The following is a 16,834-nucleotide window of genomic DNA, read 5'->3' on the forward strand; positions in this document are numbered from 1 at the left end:
TTGTATGTATTATTGCTGCTGTCCAAATCCGTTTGTTTGCTTTCCGAGTCATGCAATGCTTTTATAAGCGTACTCATGGATACTATAACATTATAATCATGAATCATCGTGACAAGAAAATTGAAGAAAATTGTGGGCCATAATTTATGCCAATGCTAATGAGCTAATAATAATTATATTGCTGTTTTATTAGAATAACAAATGTGTGCAATATCTGAATGGATTTGCTTTAGATTTAAAACTTGAATTATAAAATTTATGATGAAGAATTAAAATAGTTGAAGTTATATATGAACGGGTTGTATGAAATTACTTTAAGTTTATGGAGTTCCTTTTAAGTTAAAATTATTTTTAAAACAGCCTAGCTGCTTGTTAAAAACGGTGATTAGAGGCGGACTAATATTCAGTTTATAAACACCCGTTTTTTCTAATTATTTGCGAATAATCTTTTTAAATAACAAAGTTTTCTAATGCGATCTGGGAACTTGTAAGTGGGAATGATGTGTTGTTTAACGGTTCTTCAAAAATTCTAAGCCCAATACAAAATAACAGATAACTGAGAGACAGCAATCAGACATCAGACTGTTAAGCTGAGACAACGACTTACAAACGATTCCAATAATTTATCCATGTACTGTAAAAAATCTATATTAGAGAATTGGAATTTATATAATAGTAATAAGCCAGCTGGCCTAAGAATTGTATAAAATAATGTATAATAGGTATACTTGCTCGGTTCTATTAAATGAATTAATATATGCCTAAGTTATTACCGAAATGAAAAATCAGCACATTTTGCAAAAACCTTAAAGTACAGGATATTTCTATACACTTTACTGGCCATTTTACTTAAAGAGTTTCAAGGAGTTGCAGTGGGCAGGTTTAAAAACACATGACACAGATCCAATACGTATAGCGAGACAAAACATTAGGACCGAGAACAGAGAAGCAAAGCTGCCTGCATTAGGTTGACATTATCCGGCCAAAAGTGCAGCGGACGGAAGCGTCGAGCTGCGAGTAACGACAGCAACGCGTGTAAACAGCGGACTCATCGTGCTTTTCCCCTTCCAGCTACCACCCCCCCTCACACGCCTCTCCAGTGTGTCTGTCTATGTTTGTATGTGTGTGTGAGTGTGAGCGTGTGTGCGCGCCTGTGTGTTTGGGGCAACTTGAAAGCAAATCCTGCAGCTTGCAACTTAATTTCATAGCACGCGACATTGGCGTCGTCGTCGTCGTTCTTGTTGTTGGCATCGCCTGAAGGCAACTTCATTTCGGGCAATTTGCTGCGCGGCTTCACGTGCAGGACCAGAACTTTAAGAGCGTGTCGAAATTAAAAAGGACTTCCATTCAATTTGCTGCAAAGCTTTTGTCTTTCCGCGTTATGCCCGCATCGCACGCATAATAAATAATCCCTGGCGTTTATAAGAAAGCGTATTTGAGCTTCAAATTTAAAATATATGAGAATGCAAACAAAGTTGAGGGAAATCTATTTTTTTTTTTAATAAAAACATAGCATTAAATTTCCAAAAATAAAATATTTTCATTAAATTGTTAAAAAGAAATAATTTAAATTTTACTTTATATTTTATAATATTTTTTTATAAATAAATTGTCAGATATGATAACTTTTGATTTCATATAATTTGTTTTTGAATAATATTATATATATTTTTTATATTGATGTTGTATTTATTCGAAACGAGCGCAATTATTTTGGTTTAGCTTAGAGTAGTGGCTAGTCTTCTGAAGTCATTAATTGCCTTCAAACATCTTCAAATAAGCCGAAATACCTTTGACTTTTTGGCAATGTAGATCCTTCAGTTGAGACTGTAGAGTCAAATATATTTAATGCTAAGTAGTTGAAAAACAATGAGATAGGTCTTTCTATCTATCTATCTATTTGAACATAAGAGCGCTTTCGCTTCATTTCTTCGACCGTATCTCTCTTCCTGTTTTAAAGATCGTATTAAGTTTGTTATGCTGTTGGCGTTAATGGCACGACAAGGCAACATTTTCTGCAAGGCCACATCCAAAAGTGCAGCAAAAACACAGCAGCAGCAACAAAACAACAACAACGCTAAGCACTGCAACAAAGACTACAGATACTCGCTTTAAATGTAGTCGTAGCTGGCTGTAATGACAAAAATAGGGAAATTTCAGCATTTTATCGCAGATTTCGCCATCGAAGCTGCGCGTTGCATATAAAGCGAGCAGCCACTTTACCAGAGATCCATGCTCTTGCCACACGTTGCAGGTGCATCGTCTTTTTGCCACAGTTTTTGCACATCGGGGCTGGAATGTTTGCCATTAAAACGACAGCACACATATCGGCCAAAATAAACGCACACGCGCCGAAAGCGCAGGCAACGTTTAAATATTTCTGTTAAAATTTTGCGCCACCTTTTTGAATTTTATTTTCATTTGTTTTCCACTTTTTTGCATTCTTTTTTTGACATTTTGTCACACATGTCAGACACCGTTCTTGCGTGTCGCGTGTGTGGCGTGCAAAAACATCGTGACACAAAAAAGGAAAGCTATATACAAGTACATATATAAAGTAAAGTTTCGTTTAATTTGCTGTGCAAAAAATAACCGCCCACCCCTATTTTCACGAAACTCCTGCTGGCGACATTTTCTTTGCTCCTTCTGTTTAAGCTACGAGGCGCCTGAAAGCTAATGAGTGACTTGATCTCCGTCTTGTTAATACTTTGTGAGTCCTGCATGTGTTGGCAGTTTATAAATTTACAATAATCTGATGCTATATGCTTCTTGGTACTGAATTGTAGACAAAATATAATATACATCACGAATAGCTATCGTTATTAATAGAAAAATAGGATTGCCATAGAAACTAACTTAATTGAACGGTAAATTCAATTGAAAATGTCAACGAAATTAGGGACGGCAGTAATGTATTGAAATAATTTATATTCTTTTAACATTACATGTTAATACGAATAGAATACAAAATATGAATTTTTTTCGTGTTGTGTTTCAAAATACCTTCAGGAATCTATGGCTCACTTATGCCAAGGTTGGACGATAATAATTTTACGTAGAGAAAAGAAGACAAATCGAGCCATTTCACAGCCGGAACTATCATAGAAAGCGCTGGATAACCCCCAAGTTATAGTGATTGGTCGACCCGAATCGCACGTGTTGTCTCTGCTGACGCCTATGTCCCAGAGCCTCAGCCACAGCTCATGCTCGTTTGAGGCCACCATCAGGACTATATGACTAATAATTTACATTTCTACAGTACCTTCTGGAACACCCGCTCGAATATTGTACATGGCGGGCTAACTCTTACATAGACGGCTATGAAGGAGATAAAATTATTAATTTGGAACGCGTAAAATATTGACATGAAAACATTTTGAATTGTTTTGAGTTATTAGACTGCAGTTCAGAGGAGATCTCGCCTCTAAGTTCAGTTGCGCTATATTCAAGTTCTTAATATTGAAACAAAGTGCACTTAAGCAACCTTTTAACAAATAGCTTTTCTAATGAATAACAATATTTTAACAACAACAAAACCAGTATTATATTTTTTTATTATTTTTGAAATGGTTATTGTGTTTCAGTTCCTTTTTTGCTGTCATCGCCTTCATCAAATCAGAGGTCACATTTGAGTCATGACAAAATTGTAATTTATTTTCGCCCAGGAACGGAAATCATTATAATAATGATTATGTTGAATGTTGTTGAATGATCGTTATTATTGTTTTTATTTCTTGTCGTGTTCCCTGCGACAATTATTTTTGTATACTTCAACGGCTAGCATTTTAATTGTAGGTAGAAATGCCAGCAAGCGACAAAACATCGCAAGAAGTGCCCAACAGCTTACGGAAGAATAAAAATGGCGTTCCCAAAACAACAGAAAAAATAGCCGAAAGCTATGGTCGTGCTACGAGTATGAAACAAATCCCTCAAAACGATTTCAAGAGTCGGCGACGTTGAACGACGCTCCGTGTGCGACTTTCGCTTTTTTCGTCCGCCGCTTCAGCGGAATAAAACAAAAAGACCAGAAGCATTAAAAATTCTCTATTAAATGAGCAAACAAAAGAAACATCAAATGTGTTGCCATGTTGAAAACCAAAACTAAATGGAAAAGCATCGCAGCAAATGTAATAAAGCTGCTAGAAATACACAGAAAATTCATAATGTTATTCATTTAATAGATGCAAGAAGAAGTGGAATATGCTTTAGTTTGACTTTTTCCTTTAACATTTGCATTTCTATCCATGTTATTCCAATACTTCAATTATCAAGGAAGTTATAAGCATTTTTCCATGTTGTGTTAAAGGTTTAATTCAGCGTTTTTTGTACATATATGTATTTTTTTAATAAATTTAAAATAACAAGAAGACAAACAAATATGCAATCTACAAGTATTACTATGAAAAGTCAATTGACATATTCCATGAATAATTTTTCAAACATCGATTTAACATTTGCAATTCTATGCAATACTTCAATTATCAAGGAAGTTATAAGCAGTTTTCCATGTTGTGTTAAATTCAGCGTTTTTTGTACATATATTTTTTAATAAATTTAAAATAACAAGAAGACAAACAAATATGCAATTGAGTTTGAAATCACGAGCTCGAATTCGACTTAAGTATTTAGCATCAAATTACTGAATTGCATTGAAGAATATTCCAATTGGTATACATTGATTATCTTTATGCTTGTGAGCCAAAATTACTTATTTAGTCAAAATAATTTATAATGTTAAACGACTAAACTACTTTACATATTTTGTTTTTCGCTGCCCCCGGAGGCCGTCATCTTTGATTATTTCCGGCATTTCATTACATATTTTTAGCGTTTCTTTTCGTCTTCACTATTTAAGTCAAGAACGAAAACAAATTCTTCCATTCCTCAGTTGTTGGATGCTAGCATAAAGTCAACTCATTATGAAATTACTGGTGAAAACTTAGTGCCAAACGGAAAACAGCAACTGAAAAAAAGGTGCGGGGAAAGAATGGAAAAAAACGCGCATAGTGTAATGCCTAAGATGGAGCGGGAAGAGAGGAGAAGAGAAGGATGAGAATGGACTGGCACGGAAGTTAGCAAAAGAAAACAAATTAAATTTAATCGATTTGTGAAAAGCTGCCAACACAGCACGAACTGCCAGACAGCGACAACACCAACAACAATGCCAGTGGTGGCAGGAAACTAGAACTCAGCTGGGCTTGGTAAATTAAGTGAAGTGCTTCGAAGCCAGCCAACAACTACAACAACTACAACTACAATGACAACACAACGTAGCAAGCAGCGGCCACTTGGCCCGTCGGTCTAAGCGCATTCTAAACAAATTAAAATTCAATTAAAAAGATGAAATGGCATGTCAGGGCTTAAATCGTAGACGTTGCTACACACACACACACACACACACAGAGAGAGAGAGAGAGAGAGGGAAAGGGCACCCGTACTCTGCTGCCTTGGCTGCTCATCATTCTCCCTATCGTATTGCAAATGTCAAAACTCGACACTGCATTGGCCGAAAGCCCTTGGCATCCAGATGCGCACCGATAATGCAAAAGTTGTCCCTCAGCCACATTTCGAAGCGTAATGAGATGCCAACGTTGTCGCCTCTCTCTCTCTACCTCTCTCTCTCTCTCTATCTACCTCTCTCTCTCTGTTTCTGGTGCTACTTAATCTAGACTAAAAGGCATCAGATTCAATTCATTTAGAGGCCAAACGTTATCACAGAGTCCAGCCTCGCATCATCAGTGTCGGCAGACTGCGAGCTGTCACGCTGGCCTAGAGGTGGGCACAATTTCGTTTATTGTGTTGAAACATCGATGCATTTATTCCTCTAAAAATGTAGATATTTTGATTCATTTAAACCCACACGCTAATTTGTTCGTCGAATTTGTTTGGCAGCAAACCGCTGTCATGGCCTTGATGGCACTAAAAATATGCGTAGAGCAATAAATTACAAAATTTTCCCATGCTTTATTGCACACGTGTTTCTTTTTATAATCTTCAATATTTATCTTCCACAAATATTCTTTACAAATGATGTTCGTGTAAACAATGAAATAATTATCGGACACGAAAATGCAAGATAGAAACATTTCTATTCTTCGCGAACAATACGTCCAATACTCCAACACCTTCACTTAAGTTGATCAAAGTGGAGGGAAAAGTCAAAAATATATTCACATACATTTTGAGAAAGGTATTTACATATTTTGAAAATAGATTTACATATTTTGAAAATAGTATAAAATATGCAAAAGCCGCAAAAAAAAGAGTAGAGACAAGAGACAGTTTTTCATTTTCATCTTTTCGTGCATTAATATATTTATATATTTTGAAAAATATATATTTAATTATTTTGAAAAATATAATTACATTTTTTATTTTCAAAATATAGTCTAAAATATTGATAAAATAGTAAAGTCAAGCAGTTTTATATTTTCATCTTTTCGTACATTAATAGCATCTTTTAATGTTCGTATTGTTAATATCGATAGCTGCTTAGTGTAAAACCGTCTCTTAAAATGAAAACTAAAAACCTTAAATTGACACTTGAATTATTTGGTATTATTCGTGTTATTATTTTTCTTTATTAAACCACAAAGCTAATGTTTGCTAAATAAAACTTTTAAGAATATATATTATAGAATAACTTATGCATTTAAACTGTATATATTTTTATTTTATATATATTTCAATATATTTTAAATATTTATTTCAAAATTGATGGAATTTTGTTTTCAAGTCTGAAGTTCTATAGTTCAGATCTTCAAAACAGAACTCTGTATTTGAAATTTTCTTAAAAACATTTCACATTCTGTCACGCATATGCTGTGTTAATGTGCAAAAATGTAAAGTGATGTTCATTGGAACGATTGGAAGGGTGCGCAGTGAAGGGAGTGCCTATATTAAAATCTTGTAATCGAATTTTAAATCTATAAACATAAGATGATAATTCCGAGTTCACATTCTCTCCCCTGACGACATCCGTGCCATGTGGCAGAAGCTTGTGCCAGGAGTTTGGATCTCGGCGCTTTGGGTGGATGGTGAATTTTGGATAGGTGCTCAGTTCACTGTCCAAGCTGTCAGCATCGACTCCGGGGTACAGGATTTATAATTTATGATAATTTACATCCCTAGCTCGCACACGGCGCTCCTACAATCGAGGAGCACTCGGCATCACTCCGTCCGAGTCATCATGCTTCACGCAACTTGAGACTGGAGCATCATTTTAAATTAGAGGACACATTCGCCAGCATTATCATCATCCTGCTGTTGTCAGCGTGAGGACAATTTTTTCAATAATGTTTTTTGGTCAACCTCGTTGCCAACTAAAATGTCAAGTTGCGTGTCCCGTCATGTCGCTCGCCATTTAACTGCTGCTCAATGATATACATAGTTGTTGTTGCTGCCCTCGTTTTGCCGCAAATAGCTGCTGGCGCGGAAAAAGAGGTTGAGACTGGAACTGAGGCAGCCAAATGTCATTTGCTTGGCTGTCCTTCTTGGGGTTGCATTAAAATCTAAAATCTTCTTTCCGCCCATAACAAAATAGAATCGCGTCGCCTGATTTTCTTCATGGTTGTAGATGTTGTTTGCAGTTAAATTAAGTTTTAGGTAATGGCGTGAGGCATGTTGTCACTGGCCTTTACCACAATTTGGCTGCCGATAATGAATTGGCAGTAGCAAGCAGACAATTTCAAAAGACTTGAACAGCTTAAAATGTGGTGCTCAATTAATACAATTTTGGATGATTTTGCTTTATTACAAGAGCTTCAGATGAAAAGATTTCGATAAAGTGTCTACTCTTTGGTATGAATAGTTCTACTCAATAGTTTAGCAATGCTCTTGCAGAAATACAAGCTCCCTAAGTTCCCACTAATTATGAGACATCGCAGCGCCCCAAAAGACGGTAGTTGTCTTTAAATTTCTGTTTTTTCAATCCCCGTTTTTATGCCATTTCGGCTTGATTTATATAAATGTTGTTTTAATTGATGGCGCACCCTGTATTTATGCTCCAAAACTTAACCTATTTATTCGTTTTCTTTACTACTACGTAATTGATATTATTTTAATGAAATAATTAACTAATAATAATTTGCATTACTAGAAAACTATAAATGGGTTACGCATAGTTAACATTTCATTCAAATTTAATTGACTATGAGGTAAATCGGACTATGAGGTTAAAAGTGATTTTACGAACAATAGTTGCGCATAAAAACACTTAAAATATTCGTTTTCCTGCATCTGACATGTTTTATTTCAAGCTGAAAATACATATATGTATTAATCTCTTGAGGTTAATTTAAATATTTGCCATTTGTTTTATGATATTTGTTGTACATTACAACCTCACTTAAATAAACAAAATTTAAATAATGTCGCAGCGATGGCTGCTTAATTGATTATGGACCAGTGGTGGGCTGCTGCTGTTATAGAACAGATTGCAGAAATCTAGATCGACATCTGCAAGCTTCATAATTTATCGATAGAACGAAACGAACAAATCAAATGATATCGTTTCGCCGGCTTAACTGGAAGTTCTAAAATTGCTCGAGCCAATCAATTAAATCCTTTGACAGGATTTTTGGAAAATGCAAAACCGGCTTCAACAGCATAAAACCCAAATCCTTAACTATACAAATTCAAATCAATTGCCCCCAGAAAGGACTAGCGATATGCAGAAAATACTTATACACACATAAAACGATACGATAGGAAAATTCGAAAAATAATTTAAATACGGAATCGAAGTTTACTGTTGTTGCTGCCATTTCTATTGCCATTGTTGTTGTTGTTAGTGGTGGTGTTGCTGCGGCCGCTGTCAGCCATCAATTATGGGCATATATAGGCTTAGGACAACACTAACAACCATCCAGCTAGGCAACGTTTCGTCATCATTTTTTACCAATATCAATGTCCAGCCACTCACACACCCACACCCACACACACACACACACACACACACACACACTTCAATGCATAGAGGCAAGTGTCGTGGCACAGTCGGAAGCTTCCAACTAACTAAACTATGCAAATTGGTTATTTTATGGGCGCACTCGGAAGCGAAACCCTTTTGTTGTCTGGCTAGCTGGCCGGGTAGCTGGCTGGTTGTTGTTAAACAAGGAAAACACAACGGCAGTGCAAAATATAAAAAGGACAGCGGCAGCTAATGGCACAATTTAACGGACTAGCTAGCTGATCGGCGCTGGCAAAGGATGTGTGCCACAAGGATATGTGAGAATTCAATGAAATGGAAACTAACAAATAAAATTGATAGAAGAAAGCAAAAAACAGAAACCTTTAAAGGACACACATATAGAACAACAAAAAGATACATGTAAGAAAAAATGTAGCAAAATCAAGGCATATCAAACAGCAGCAAAAATTGGACGCAACTACACTCAAAATAAATATTATTAATCAGAATATTATTATTCAATCGCAATATCTTTCACGCCAAATTTTTGGAGTCGATTAAGAGATGTGAACTTTTCAAAATTGAATCTTAAATTAGTTTTTTTGTTTCTGATGTAAGAAATGAGGGAACAGTTACTTCAATTATGGAAGCATCTTTTAAAATACGATTTAAATTTCATTTTAAAAAATCATATATTCTGATTTGTAAGGCGTGTCCTGGCTCAGCAAAACTATACCTATTCCTCGTACCAAGAACGAAAAGTCTCTTCGTCGTGGATTCCTTATGCTAATAAGAAAACAACAGGTAATGGCAACACTTAAAAGAATAAAATAATCTTTTACCACAATTTTAAATTATTCGATACTACCTTGAACTGAACTTACTCTCACAGTGTACGAGTATGTGGCGGAGGGGCGCCGAACCGGTGGTCCGTTGCCGGTAGTTGGCGGCCAGGCAAAAGTAAAGCGGAAACGCAGCGACAAAAGGACCAGCCCTGAATACAGAGCCTCACACCCTCCATCATGTTGCGAGCAGACGCAACGGCAACAAAAGATGCTCGAATGGTCGAGGCCAAAGGCACGGCAAGACCCATGATATGGAACAATGGACGCGCCGGAGATTGAAAGTGGCGGACAGTGCAGAGAGGTGACGATAGAGGCTGGCATTGGGGCATGGAGCGTGGGATGTGGGGCGTGGCAGGTGCAGGCATTGCGCATAACTCGTGCGCCGCGCTTCCGTTCAATTTGAAGCTTGTTTGTTGCCGAAGTAGAAGAAAAGCTGGCAAAAAACAAAAGCGGAAACGAGCAGTTGGTGGCCGAAAGGAACAATTGCAGCAGCAGAGGCAATGAAGCAGCAGCAACAATTACAGCAACAACAACAATAATAAGACAGAAAATCAAGGCACAGGCGCTGGCAAAAATTAAACAAACCGGCTATGGCAGGACTACGCCGTGACTGCCCATTGTTTGAAGTTATTATTGGACGAGCCACTCACTCGCTCAGTCCCTCAGTCAGTCAGTCAGTCAGTCAGTCAGTCAGTCAGTCAGTCAGTCAGTCAGTCAGTCAGTTAGCCAGTCAGTCAGTCAACTGGCCATTTGCTCACAAATACAATCATCGACTGCGTTGGCCTTGTTATTGCCTTTCCTCATAGGATATCGCTTGATTTCTTCTGTTTTTCTCAATATAATTTTGCGCTTTTATGTTTGTCTTTCCATCGTCACCGTCGTCGCCCCTCCATCCCAGTCATCCCAGCCATCGCAGTTGGGTAGCATGTGAGCGAATATAATTTGTAAAAATTATTTGCCTTGGTAGCCGGAAACAAAATGTTTTTTTCATCATCCCCATCCCCATCATTATGATCATCGTCATCATCATCATCATGGTACTATAAAAGCAGCGCTCGTTGGCTGGTCGGTTGGTCAGGGCCAGGAAGCATTGCGGTGGCAGCCCCGGGCAAGGGTTAAATTTTAAATTAAGCTCCGTTATGCTATGAACAGGAGGTTATGGCATCGGAATGGTCGTCCTCCTCTGCGTTGCAAGATGCTGAAGTTTTTTAATTGCTTGAATGGATCAGTAGCTGACTTTAATTGCAAAGACATGGAATTGGAACAATTGATGGGGCCATTGAATAGTGCATGTATGTGAGTATGTGATGAAGTATTTGCTGAATGAGTTTCTCAAGCGCACAGGACGTTTTATATTTAAACGTTTTATAATTAAAATTGACTGAAAAACACAGTTTCCTTTTGCTTTAAAGCATCTTAAAGCACTGCATACCAAACATTTCAATAGAAAAGTGACTGAGCAATTAAAAATCAATATAAATGACATTTTTGAGTTGCAAGGTCTCTTGACGAGCGGACAACAGACTTCTGGAATCTAAAAAATCGACAAATTAATTTTTAACTTTAAGACGCTCATTTTTATGTGCGATTGCAGTCAATCTGAAAATTACGCGAAAGAATATTTATATTTACAAGAAGAATATTTATATTTAAATAAAACGTGCCTGAATATTAACCTCATTAAAGAGTTAAATTATATTTTTTGTATGTCGAAAAAGGGGCTGTTCAAGTTAAGTCAGGACAGCGAATGAAATCGCTAAAACAAGTGGACTGAATAATTACTAATAAGTCTAAAGGACCGAAAGCCTTTTGAAACCTAATTATAAATCAATCATAGTAAAATATTAATTAGAACTTTGAGTTAAATTATAGCTAAATATTTGCAATTAGAATATTCATTATTTTATTTTATAAAAACCCGAAATGTCCACTTATTGCAAATATAAATGCTAGCTTACATAATAAGCTGCCTTAGGGCCCCACAAAAAGTCCAACTCGGTTAGACACTCTCGACTTCTTCCCACTTCTCATGTTTCAGTTGTAATATTTCAAGAAGCTCTCTAGAAAGTTACATGCCCTGAACTCAGCAAACACTTTGGGTCTGGTCATTTAATTTTCAGCCATAAAACAACTGGCCAAAAAGTGCACTGTAAGAGCAGCACTTAGAAAATGACTTGGGCGTGCCTGGAAAGTAAGTTGAAGTAAAGACGATGCCGGGCAGCTGCTGGCAAGTCGCAACAAAACACACAGCCAGGTCAGCCATATGCCAAGGTACTCCTTAAGGTCATGCCAACTATTTTCATAATCATTTAACGATTGCCCGCGAACAGACCGCAAACTGCAGACCGCGCCTCGCTCGGCATACTCTCAATAGCCATTAAGTTCATCGAAGAACGTTCGAAGAGGGAATCAGGACGCACTCGAAACACACCTCGCCCACGCTTCCCCGCTCGCTCCACACCCATCACACCCTTCCCCATCCACAGCCAACGTTGGCCAACAACTTTGGCTCTTGGGCAGGCACAAACCGCACTCGAAGTCGGGATACCAGCCAAGAGGGCAGCAGGGGGCGGGGTACGGGGGACGGTGGACGGTCGTCAAGGTAGGCAGGCACTTGAAATAACTTGCACCTGCACCTAATGGGGCGGTTGGCCGTGGCTGGGCACTTGCTGACTTTGCAGCCCTTTGGTGTCGGCGACTGCGCCACTTGAGAGTCAGCCGACCAAGAAACGCGGAAATGGCGCCGCGCGTCGCGTGGCTCTCAAATCAAGCCAGACTGCGTGAGCCGGCCAGCTTAGGGTAGTGCTGGGATCCAAAAAAAGGGGAACGAGGGAACGGCGTACACTTCAGCGGCAGCGTCAGCAACTTTTGAGAAGTTTAAAGCACTCGAGACACTTTTGCAACTTTCTTTACAGTCGAGTCCATGGTGTGGTTTCTGCCACACAGTGGGTATGATGAAGTAACAGAATTTGTTCAGCTTCGGCAAAACTAACATCGGTTAACATGTGTAAGGAGTATAAACTTCTTAAGTTTAGCTTCAATGCATGTGCTTAAAAAGAATTCAAAAAGAATTTAAAAATAATTTGAAAGGATATGTGGAGCATCAGTATATTATGTTCAACATCTTTATTTGAGGAAATTTTTATTTTAAAATCGACAGTCTTTTGATTTTCTTAATCTGAGCATATTTGTTAAATTAAATTAAAATCACAGGGCAGCTCTTTATTAAAATAGATACCAGAACTTAAGAAATAGTCATAGAATGTATTAAATATTTGGAGTGAATTCTTATAGTATCAATGGAATTGCATTTAATAATTACTTACTTACTATGTGGATATCCACAGGTATCCAATCGACTCGCTTACAACTCAAAAGCTTCAAAAATGGATAGTACCTATAGGTGTGTACTATATTATATTTATGCACCCACATACCACTGTGCTTCGTTTATTCTGCATTTCAGTAATGGTTTGTAAACCTAACGAGCGTTGTTGATGGGCGGCTGCCGTCTATTGATTTTCCAATAAAGGTTTTGCATAATTGCCGCATCTTTTTGGAGCTACACTGACATGCAAAATCGATAAGTATCAACTAAGGACCTGGGGTTGATAGACGCCTGTGGCTTAAATCGCGAGCGCATTGGCAGCAGCGACTAATGGGTCGCTTAATGCCAAGACTAGCATAATGCCAGACTGCCACACTGCCAGACTGTTGGACTGACAGACTGATAGAGTGGCACATTAGGGGCATTATTATTTGACGCTGACAAGCGATAACACGAACGCAAAAGGCTCTAGCCAAGATAATGGGCGTTAAAGCAAAACGAACATCGCAAATCGATGCAATGAAGTTGAGGCTGATGCGCTGCACTTAACGGCAACTACAAATACAACAACAGCAACAGCAACAGCAACAACAACCATACTGTCGACAACTTTGACAGGCAACAGCCTCCACAGTCGTAGCACTAAGAGCCTTGTTATCCTGCCGATGTTGCTCTTCTGTTTCTGCTGCCCGCTGCCCGCTGATGGCGAGAAAGCTGCTTAAAAGTATTAAAGCCACGTCACACATAAACTTTTAAAATGTTTGCCATCCCGCTGCACACACAAAAAATATTCGGGGAAGGGTGCTGGATACCTGGATGGCTGGATGCTATGGGGTGTAACAGCAAATTGGTTTTGCGAGAAAAAACACATCGTTCACCTTTCATTTCATGCGGATTAATGTAGAAGAATGTGAGACGCTGCGACAGTATAAGTTGATGTGCGAGTGCGAGTGAGTCGGTTGGGCGGTGGGAGGGGCAGGGAAGCTGGTAGGACTCTCACATCGCATGTGGCGCATTCAGTCAAAGCGCTTTTTATGGCCACCACCTCTCACGCTCGACTTGGACAGCTTCAATTTAAGCTTCAATTTGAGTTTGGGTCGCACTCCTCAACTACTTTGTTGTTGCGGTTGTTGCGGGCTGAGGCTGGGGCTGGGGCTGGGGGCTGGGGGACGGCAAAGATTTTCGTTGCTGCCGGGTTTTGGAAACTTGTAATACAATGAATAAATTAAGTGCTTAAAGTAAATTGAAAAGCGATTAAGTGACTGTTATTACAGGTGTAAAAAGCAGGGAGCTGGCTAGGACCGGGGCACAGCTTAGTGGGGGGCCAACTGGCAGGAAAACGGATTAGCTTCAGTAACCAATTTGTAGGATTCGTGTATTATAAGAAACGCATCTGCGAATTAAAATCAAATTGCCTTTCTGAGATTCTCTACAAAACTAAGTTAATTTATAAATCAAGTTGCTGTTTCGAAACAATTACTTTATATATTTCTGCAAACTGGCAAATTGTTCATGTTCTTTTTTATAGTCTGCACCAAAAGGGTAAATGGCTATACTAGTTTTGTGCGAATGTATGTAGCACACTGAAGGAGGAGTGGCAGAACAAACAAAGTATATACATTTTGATCAGCATGTATTTCTTGAAATTTTGGAAATTGGTAATTATAACCCGTTCATCATGATAATCAATTATGAAGAGAGTTATAGACAATAATCTAAACTCTGCCTGTACTGCACACATACATGCATATTATCACGCTTAGACTTGTATATAGATAGGATTGTATATGTAGGGTTGGCAGCTTTTTATTTCAAAATCTATTTTGATTTTAATTGCCAAAAAATTCAGCTTTCAATGAACAAATATTTGATTTTATTTTCTTTAAATAAACAGGAACTTAATTGAATTTGTTCACTAAAAAATGTACAAATATTTCATTAAAGGGACAAACCTCTCCTTTTATGTAAATTTAGATCAAATTTTATGTAAGTTGTTGCATATTTTTTACTCTGATATTTGTAGTTAGCTACAAACTATATATTTTGTTACTGCATAGGTATGTCATATAGAATAAAATAAATTCCACTCCCTTTCATGGAATTCAATAACATAATTGTAGCCATTTAAGCTAACTGCTTTATTTGTACACATTTGCATTATTTTCGTGCACATATCTGATTTCCCAAAAGCAGCCCACACACTCATTCCATTAGACATCACGAGCCTTTGGGCACACCAACTACACCACCCACACCAATACAATGGCCAATATTTTGCCAACATTTTGCCGCTGCCTTCATGCTAATGGCCCCCAGCAACAACTGGCAATTGTTACGCCCACGGCCGTCCTTCCTCCTCCTCAAAACCACCCCCTGCCTGCGTGCTCATCCTCTTTCTCCCCATCATCCTGCTTAACTGCCGCCGCAGTCATTGTTGTCAGCATTATTTGCATTTTCTGTGTAAAATTTACTTCCTTTCTTTCATTCATTCATTGCAAGCCAAAAAATGCGCAAAGCCGTCATAGAAGAAAGCAGCAAGAAAGCGCAGAAGGAATTGAAAAGCAAATGGAAATACGAAAAAAAAAACACAAGAAATGGCTGCTATGACGAAATCCTGAATCGCATATTCACTGGCAAACAAATTTCCTTTTATTGTATTCGTCTGAGACTGGGTGTAGGCGACTATATATGTGAGTGTGTAGGTGTGTGTGTGTGTGTGTGTGTGTAGGGGTGTATGGCTGTGTGTAGGGGTCGATTCCTTGTGCACTTTGCTTGTATTTCAACTCACATTGCAAGGCGCCTACAATAAACTTTGTCCTGCGATTTCCTTTAAAGTTTAGTCAAACAGAAAAACGCCAAAACAGCCAAATGTGCATAAATAGCAACAAGCTCGGAAAAAGGGTAAAATTTGCCAATAAGACAAAGTTGAAGCGAGTCTAAAAAAGGAACGATTGCGGCCAATAAAGTTAAGAAAAAAGGATAGCAAGCCAATGCACATGGAAATTTCTTAACCCCTTAATGCCCCACACCATACGACTTTATATATGTACTCGTATATGCTCACAAAATTGGAATATCTTTAGTTACTTGGCCCATGTGGCATTACGCATTCAAAGAAGGAATAGCGAACGGTATTTGTATTCAGGTAATCACCGTTTAGTGTTCTATATACCTAGATATATATGTATATATCTGAATATCCACAGCTCTAGTTATCAGAACATCTAGCCATCGAATTCAATGCCATAAGAATTGCTCACCTTTTTTCTTGGGAATAATAATTATATAAAATTATAAAATATTATTAGGAAAGTGTATGCAACTGTGGGACAGTGTATTTTAACGAATTTTCACCATTCTTCAGAAGTCTAACCTTATATTTTTTCCATAACAATGAACTTAAACTTATTAAAAACATTATTTTATTTAATGCCTACATTGTTTTCTTCCTGAAAGTTTTGAAGGGATCATTCTTCTTTTGTTTCCTTTTCAATAAAACAGTGACTTTGGGAAAAGGAAAAACAGAATACCTTTTGAGGTCAATGGGTTAAGTTATTGTTTAAGTTAAGTCGCTTTGCAGTTGTTGTTGCATAATAGAGGCATTAAAATAACCGCTTACACCCATTTATTTGTCTTTAACTTCCACCCCTTCCCTTTCTGGCTCGCTGCACAATCACGGCCCTTTCCCACAAAACTCGACCCCCATTGCTATTTTAATTTTTTTCTATTCCAGCCCTTTCTACTCTGTTA

The sequence above is a fragment of the Scaptodrosophila lebanonensis genome, unplaced genomic scaffold, assembly GCF_003285725.1.
Source record: "Scaptodrosophila lebanonensis strain 11010-0011.00,11010-0021.00 unplaced genomic scaffold, SlebRS2 tig00000053-arrow-pilon, whole genome shotgun sequence".
Lineage (NCBI taxonomy): Eukaryota > Metazoa > Arthropoda > Insecta > Diptera > Drosophilidae > Scaptodrosophila > Scaptodrosophila lebanonensis.